Source organism: Solea solea, chromosome 5, assembly GCF_958295425.1.
Source record: "Solea solea chromosome 5, fSolSol10.1, whole genome shotgun sequence".
NCBI lineage: Eukaryota > Metazoa > Chordata > Actinopteri > Pleuronectiformes > Soleidae > Solea > Solea solea.
In genome coordinates, this window is record NC_081138.1 from 23884135 (window position 1) to 23892790 (window position 8656).

An 8656-nucleotide genomic window follows, 5' to 3' on the forward strand; every position below is an offset into this window, starting at 1 on the left:
AGTATGTTGTCCAAAATCAGTGAAAAAAAGTCATAGGTTAGTATGTCGTCCAAAATCCGTCAAAAAAGTCATAGGTTAGTATGTTGTGAAAAATCAGTCAAAAAAGTCATATATTAGTATGTCGTCCAAAATCAGTCAAAAAAGTCATAGGTTAGTATGTCGTCCAAAATCAGTCAAAAAAGTCATAGGTTAGTATATCGTCCAAAATCAGTCAAAAAAGTCATAGGTTAGTATGTCGTCCAAAATCAGTCAAAAAAGTCATAGGTTAGTATGACGTCCAAAATCACCTAAAATGTCATAGTATACTATGTCGTCCAAAATCTATCCAAAAAGTTATAGGTTAGTATGTCGTCCAAAATCAGTCAAAAAAGTCATGGGTTAGTATGTCGTCTAAAATCAGTCAAAAAAGTCATAGGTTAGTATGACTACCAAAATCACCTAAAATGTCATAGTATACTATGTCGTCCAAAATCTATCCAAAAAGTTATAGGTTAGTATGTCGTCCAAAATCAGTCAAAAAAGTCATAGGTTAGTATGTCATCCAAAATCCGTCAAAAAAGTCATAGGTTAGTATGTCGTCCAAAATCAGTCAAAAAAGTCATAGGTTAGTATGTGGTCCAAAATAGGTCAAAAAAGTCATAGGTTAGTATATCGTCCAAAATCAGTCAAAAAAGTCATAGGTTAGTATGTCGTCCAAAATCCGTCAAAAAAGTCATAGGTTAGTATGTCGTCCAAAATCAGTCAAAAAAGTCATAGGTTAGTATGTCGTCCAAAATCAGTCAAAAAAGTCATAGGTTAGTATGTCGTCCAAAATCAGTCAAAAAAGTCATAGGTTAGTATGTGGTCCAAAATAGGTCAAAAAAGTCATAGGTTAGTATATCGTCCAAAATCAGTCAAAAAAGTCATAGGTAAGTATGTCGTCCAAAATCAGTCAAAAAAGTCATAGGTTAGTATATCGTCCAAAATCAGTCAAAAAAGTCATAGGTTAGTATGTCGTCCAAAATCAGTCAAAAAAGTCATAGGTTAGTATGACGTCCAAAATCACCTAAAATGTCATAGTATACTATGTCGTCCAAAATCTATCCAAAAAGTTATAGGTTAGTATGTCGTCCAAAATCAGTCAAAAAAGTCATGGGTTAGTATGTCGTCTAAAATCAGTCAAAAAAGTCATAGGTTAGTATGACTACCAAAATCACCTAAAATGTCATAGTATACTATGTCGTCCAAAATCTATCCAAAAAGTTATAGGTTAGTATGTCGTCCAAAATCAGTCAAAAAAGTCATAGGTTAGTATGTCATCCAAAATCCGTCAAAAAAGTCATAGGTTAGTATGTCGTCCAAAATCAGTCAAAAAAGTCATAGGTTAGTATGTGGTCCAAAATAGGTCAAAAAAGTCATAGGTTAGTATATCGTCCAAAATCAGTCAAAAAAGTCATAGGTTAGTATGTCGTCCAAAATCCGTCAAAAAAGTCATAGGTTAGTATGTCGTCCAAAATCAGTCAAAAAAGTCATAGGTTAGTATATCGTCCAAAATCAGTCAAAAAAGTCATAGGTTAGTAAGTCGTCAAAAAACAGTCAAAAAGGTCATATGTTAGTAAGTCGTCAAAAACAGTCAAAAAAGTCATATGTTAGTATGTCGTCCAAAATCAGTCAAAAAAGTCATAGGTTAGTATGACGTCCAAAATCACCTAAAATGTCATAGTATACTATGTCGTCCAAAATCTATCCAAAAAGTTATAGGTTAGTATGTCGTCCAAAATCTATCCAAAAAGTTATAGGTTAGTATGTCGTCCAAAATCAGTGAAAAAGGTCATAGGTTAGTATGTCGTCCAAAATCAGTGAAAAAAGTCATAGGTTAGTCAGTCAGTCAGTCATCATCTACCGCTTTATCCTCAACCAGAGGGTCGCGGGGGGTGCTGTGCCAATCTCAGCTACATCGGGCGATAGGCGGGGTACACCCTGGACAGTTCGCCAGTCCATCGCAGGGCCACACACAGATAGAGACAAACAACCATTCACTCTCACACTCACTCCTATGGTCAATTTGGAGTGTCCAATTTACCTATCCCCACATTGCATGTTTTTGGACTGTGGGAGGAAGCCGGAGTACCCGGAGAGAACCCACGCACACACGGGGAGAACATGCAAACTCCATGCAGAAAGGCCCTTGTTCCAACCGGGGCTCGAACCCGGGTCTTCTCGCTGCAAGGCGAGAGTGCTAACCACTACACCACCGTGTGGCCCCGTCATAGGTTAGTATGTCGTCTAAAATCAGTCAAATAAGTCATATGTTAGTATGTCGTCCAAAATCAGTCAAAAAAGTCATGGGTTAGTATGTCGTCTAAAATCAGTCAAAAAAGTCATAGGTTAGTATGACTACCAAAATAACCTAAAATGTCATAGTATACTATGTCGTCCAAAATCTATCCAAAAAGTTATAGGTTAGTATGTCGTCCAAAATCAGTCAAAAAAGTCATAGGTTAGTATGTCATCCAAAATCCGTCAAAAAAGTCATAGGTTAGTATGTCGTCCAAAAGCAGTCAAAAAAGTCATAGGTTAGTATGTGGTCCAAAATAGGTCAAAAAAGTCATAGGTTAGTATATCGTCCAAAATCAGTCAAAAAAGTCATAGGTTAGTATGTCGTCCAAAATCCGTCAAAAAAGTCATAGGTTAGTATGTCGACCAAAATCAGCCAAAAAAGTCATAGGTTAGTATGTCGTCCAAAATCAGTCAAAAAAAGTCATAGGTTAGTATGTCGTCCAAAGTGACACAAACATGTTTTAGTTAATTGTTAGGGATGGATTCGAACCAGTGTTTCTTAAAGGTCAGTATTGTAACAGTAGCGTCCCAAACCACGCAGCCAACTGAAAAAGTATTTCTTAACCTCCAAAATCACCTAAAATGTCATAGTATAGTATGTCATGCAAAATCACCTAAAATGTCATCGTATAGTATGTCATGCAAAATCACCAAAAAATGTCATAGTATAGTATGTCGTCCAAAATCTGTCAAAAAAGTCATAGGTTAGTATGTCGTCAAAAATTAGTCAAAAAAGTCATATGTTAGTATGTCGTCCAAAATCAATCAAAAAAGTCATAGGTTAGTATGTCGTCTAAAATCAGTCAAAAAAGTCATAGGTTAGTATGTCGTCAAAAATCAGTCAAAAAAGTCATATGTTAGTATGTCGTCCAAAATCAGTCAAAAAAGTCATAGGTTAGTATGTCGTCCAAAATCTATCCAAAAAGTCATATGTTAGTATGTCGTCCAAAATCAGTCAAAAAAGTCATAGGTTAGTATGTCGTCCAAAATCTATCCAAAAAGTTATAGGTTAGTATGTTGTCCAAAATCAGTGAAAAAAAGTCATAGGTTAGTATGTTGTCCAAAATCCGTCAAAAAAGTCATAGGTTAGTATGTTGTGAAAAATCAGTCAAAAAAGTCATATATAAGTATGTCGTCCAAAATCAGTCAAAAAAGTCATAGGTTAGTATGTTGTGAAAAATCAGTCAAAAAAGTCATATATTAGTATGTCGTCCAAAATCAGTCAAAAAAGTCATAGGTTAGTATGTCGTCCAAAATCAGTCAAAAAAGTCATAGGTTAGTAAGTCGTCAAAAAACAGTCAAAAAAGTCATATGTTAGTAAGTCGTCAAAAAACAGTCAAAAAAGTCATATGTTAGTATGTCGTCTAAAATCAGTCAAAAAAGTCATAGGTTAGTATGACGTCCAAAATCACCTAAAATGTCATAGTATACTATGTCGTCCAAAATCTATCCAAAAAGTTATAGGTTAGTATGTCGTCCAAAATCTATCCAAAAAGTTATAGGTTAGTATGTCGTCCAAAATCAGTGAAAAAGGTCATAGGTTAGTATGTCGTCCAAAATCAGTGAAAAAAGTCATAGGTTAGTATGTCGTCTAAAATCAGTCAAATAAGTCATATGTTAGTATGTCGTCCAAAATCAGTCAAAAAAGTCATAGGTTAGTATGTCGTCCAAAATCTATCCAAAAAGTTATAGGTTAGTATGTCGTCCAAAATCAGTCAAAAAAGTCATAGGTTAGTATGTCGTCCAAAATCCGTCAAAAAAGTCATAGGTTAGTATGTCGTCCAAAATCAGTGAAAAAAAGTCATAGGTTAGTATGTCGTCCAAAATCCGTCAAAAAAGTCATAGGGTAGTATGTTGTGAAAAATCAGTCAAAAAAGTCATATGTTAGTATGTCGTCCAAAATCAGTCAAAAAAGTCATACGTTAGTATGTCGTCCAAAATCAGTCAAAAAAGTCATAGGTTAGTATATCGTCCAAAATCAGTCAAAAAAGTCATAGGTTAGTATGTCGTCCAAAATCAGTCAAAAAAGTCATAGGTTAGTATGACGTCCAAAATCACCTAAAATGTCATAGTATACTATGTCGTCCAAAATCTATCCAAAAAGTTATAGGTTAGTATGTCGTCCAAAATCAGTCAAAAAAGTCATGGGTTAGTATGTCGTCTAAAATCAGTCAAAAAAGTCATAGGTTAGTATGTCGTCCAAAATCAGTGAAAAAAAGTCATAGGTTAGTATGTCGTCCAAAATCAGTCAAAAAAGTCATATGTTAGTATGTCGTCCAAAATCAGTCAAAAAAGTCATAGGTTAGTATGTTGTCCAAAATCAGTGAAAAAAAGTCATAGGTTAGTATGTCGTCTAAAATCAATCAAAAAAGTCATAGGTTAGTATGTCGTCTAAAATCAGTCAAAAAAGTCATAGGTTAGTATGTCGTCAAAAATCAGTCAAAAAAGTCATATGTTAGTATGTCATCCAAAATCAGTCAAAAAAGTCATAGGTTAGTATGTCGTCCAAAATCTATCCAAAAAGTTATAGGTTAGTATGTCGTCCAAAATCCGTCAAAAAAGTCATATGTTAGTATGTTGTGAAAAATCAGTCAAAAAAGTCATATATTAGTATGTCGTCCAAAATCAGTCAAAAAAGTCATATATTAGTATGTCGTCCAAAATCAGTCAAAAAAGTAATATATTAGTATGTCGTCCAAAATCAGTCAAAAAAGTCATAGGTTAGTATGACGTCCAAAATCACCTAAAATGTCATAGTATACTATGTCGTCCAAAATCTATCCAAAAAGTTATAGGTTAGTATGTCGTCCAAAATCTATCCAAAAAGTTATAGGTTAGTATGTCGTCCAAAATCAGTGAAAAAGGTCATAGGTTAGTATGTCGTCCAAAATCAGTGAAAAAAGTCATAGGTTAGTATGTCGTCTAAAATCAGTCAAATAAGTCATATGTTAGTATGTCGTCCAAAATCAGTCAAAAAAGTCATAGGTTAGTATGTCGTCCAAAATCTATCCAAAAAGTTATAGGTTAGTATGTCGTCCAAAATCAGTCAAAAAAGTCATAGGTTAGTATGTCGTCCAAAATCCGTCAAAAAAGTCATAGGTTAGTATGTCGTCCAAAATCAGTGAAAAAAAGTCATAGGTTAGTATGTCGTCCAAAATCCGTCAAAAAAGTCATAGGGTAGTATGTTGTGAAAAATCAGTCAAAAAAGTCATATGTTAGTATGTCGTCCAAAATCAGTCAAAAAAGTCATACGTTAGTATGTCGTCCAAAATCAGTCAAAAAAGTCATAGGTTAGTATATCGTCCAAAATCAGTCAAAAAAGTCATAGGTTAGTATGTCGTCCAAAATCAGTCAAAAAAGTCATAGGTTAGTATGACGTCCAAAATCACCTAAAATGTCATAGTATACTATGTCGTCCAAAATCTATCCAAAAAGTTATAGGTTAGTATGTCGTCCAAAATCAGTCAAAAAAGTCATGGGTTAGTATGTCGTCTAAAATCAGTCAAAAAAGTCATAGGTTAGTATGTCGTCCAAAATCAGTGAAAAAAAGTCATAGGTTAGTATGTCGTCCAAAATCAGTCAAAAAAGTCATATGTTAGTATGTCGTCCAAAATCAGTCAAAAAAGTCATAGGTTAGTATGTTGTCCAAAATCAGTGAAAAAAAGTCATAGGTTAGTATGTCGTCTAAAATCAATCAAAAAAGTCATAGGTTAGTATGTCGTCTAAAATCAGTCAAAAAAGTCATAGGTTAGTATGTCGTCAAAAATCAGTCAAAAAAGTCATATGTTAGTATGTCATCCAAAATCAGTCAAAAAAGTCATAGGTTAGTATGTCGTCCAAAATCTATCCAAAAAGTTATAGGTTAGTATGTCGTCCAAAATCCGTCAAAAAAGTCATATGTTAGTATGTTGTGAAAAATCAGTCAAAAAAGTCATATATTAGTATGTCGTCCAAAATCAGTCAAAAAAGTCATATATTAGTATGTCGTCCAAAATCAGTCAAAAAAGTAATATATTAGTATGTCGTCCAAAATCAGTCAAAAAAGTCATAGGTTAGTATGTCGTCCGAAAACAGTCAAAAAAGTCATAGGTTAGTATATCGTCCAAAATCAGTCAAAAAAGTCATAGGTTAGTAAGTCGTCAAAAAACAGTCACAAAAGTCATATGTTAGTAAGTCGTCAAAAAACAGTCAAAAAAGTCATATGTTAGTATGTCGTCCAAAATCAGTCAAAAAAGTCATAGGTTAGTATGACGTCCAAAATCACCTAAAATGTCATAGTATACTATGTCGTCCAAAATCTATCCAAAAAGTTATAGGTTAGTATGTCGTCCAAAATCTATCCAAAAAGTTATAGGTTAGTATGTCGTCCAAAATCAGTGAAAAAGGTCATAGGTTAGTATGTCGTCCAAAATCAGTGAAAAAAGTCATAGGTTAGTATGTCGTCTAAAATCAGTCAAAAAAGTCATATGTTAGTATGTCGTCCAAAATCAGTCAAAAAAGTCATAGGTTAGTATGTCGTCCAAAATCTATCCAAAAAGTTATAGGTTAGTATGTCGTCCAAAATCAGTCAAAAAAGTCATAGGTTAGTATGTCGTCCAAAATTTGTCAAAAAAGTCATAGGTTAGTATGTTGTGAAAAATCAGTCAAAAAAGTCATATGTTAGTATGTCGTCCAAAATCAGTCAAAAAAGTCATAGGTTAGTATGTCGTCCAAAATCAGTCAAAAAAGTCATAGGTTAGTATATCGTCCAAAATCAGTCAAAAAAGTCATAGGTTAGTAAGTCGTCAAAAAACAGTCAAGAAAGTCATATGTTAGTATGTCGTCCAAAATCAGTCAAAAAAGTCATAGGTTAGTATGACGTTCAAAATCACCTAAAATGTCATAGTATACTATGTCGTCCAAAATCTATCCAAAAAGTTATAGGTTAGTATGTCGTCCAAAATCTATCCAAAAAGTTATAGGTTAGTATGTCGTCCAAAATCAGTGAAAAAGGTCATAGGTTAGTATGTCGTCCAAAATCCGTCAAAAAAGTCATAGGTTAGTATGTCGTCCAAAATCAGTCAAAAAAGTCAAAGGTTAGTATGTCGTCCAAAATCAGTCCAAAAAGTCATAGGTTAGTATGTCGTCCAAAATCCGTCAAAAAAGTCATAGGTTAGTATGTCGTCCAAAATCAGTCAAAAAAGTCATAGGTTAGTATGTCGTCCAAAATCAATCAAAAAAGTCATAGGTTAGTATGTTGTCCAAAATCAGTCCAAAAGGTCATAGTTTAGTATGTCGTCCAAAATCAATCAAAAAGTCATAGGTTAGTATGTCGTCCAAAATCAGTCAAAAAAGTCAAAGGTTAGTATCTCGTCCAAAATCAATCAAAAAAGTCAAAGGTTAGTATATCGTCCAAAATCAGTCAAAAAAGTCATAGGTTAGTAAGTCGTCAAAAAACAGTCAAGAAAGTCATATGTTAGTATGTCGTCCAAAATCAGTCAAAAAAGTCATAGGTTAGTATGACGTTCAAAATCACCTAAAATGTCATAGTATACTATGTCGTCCAAAATCTATCCAAAAAGTTATAGGTTAGTATGTCGTCCAAAATCTATCCAAAAAGTTATAGGTTAGTATGTCGTCCAAAATCAGTGAAAAAGGTCATAGGTTAGTATGTCGTCCAAAATCCGTCAAAAAAGTCATAGGTTAGTATGTCGTCCAAAATCAGTCAAAAAAGTCAAAGGTTAGTATGTCGTCCAAAATCAGTCCAAAAAGTCATAGGTTAGTATGTCGTCCAAAATCCGTCAAAAAAGTCATAGGTTAGTATGTCGTCCAAAATCAGTCAAAAAAGTCATAGGTTAGTATGTCGTCCAAAATCAATCAAAAAAGTCATAGGTTAGTATGTTGTCCAAAATCAGTCCAAAAGGTCATAGTTTAGTATGTCGTCCAAAATCAATCAAAAAGTCATAGGTTAGTATGTCGTCCAAAATCAGTCAAAAAAGTCAAAGGTTAGTATCTCGTCCAAAATCAATCAAAAAAGTCAAAGGTTAGTATGTCGTCCAAAATCCGTCCAAAAAGTCATAGGTTAGTATGTTGTCCAAAGTGACACAAACAGCAGGCACGCTGGAAATTTCGGCACAGAATTGTCTAGTTTTATTTAATACCTCCCTTGTTATGACACCACCTACTGTTTCCTGTAGTCTGTATTGCTGGATGTACGTAGACTAGGCCGAGACAGAATTAATGTTGAGACAAAATTACTAGCAGTGTTGTTGGACCCGCTGACGTGAGACTCCATGTAGAACACTGAGCCGGTAACGTTAAGCAAGAGTGCAAATTATGTGATAAAATTATTCTCTAT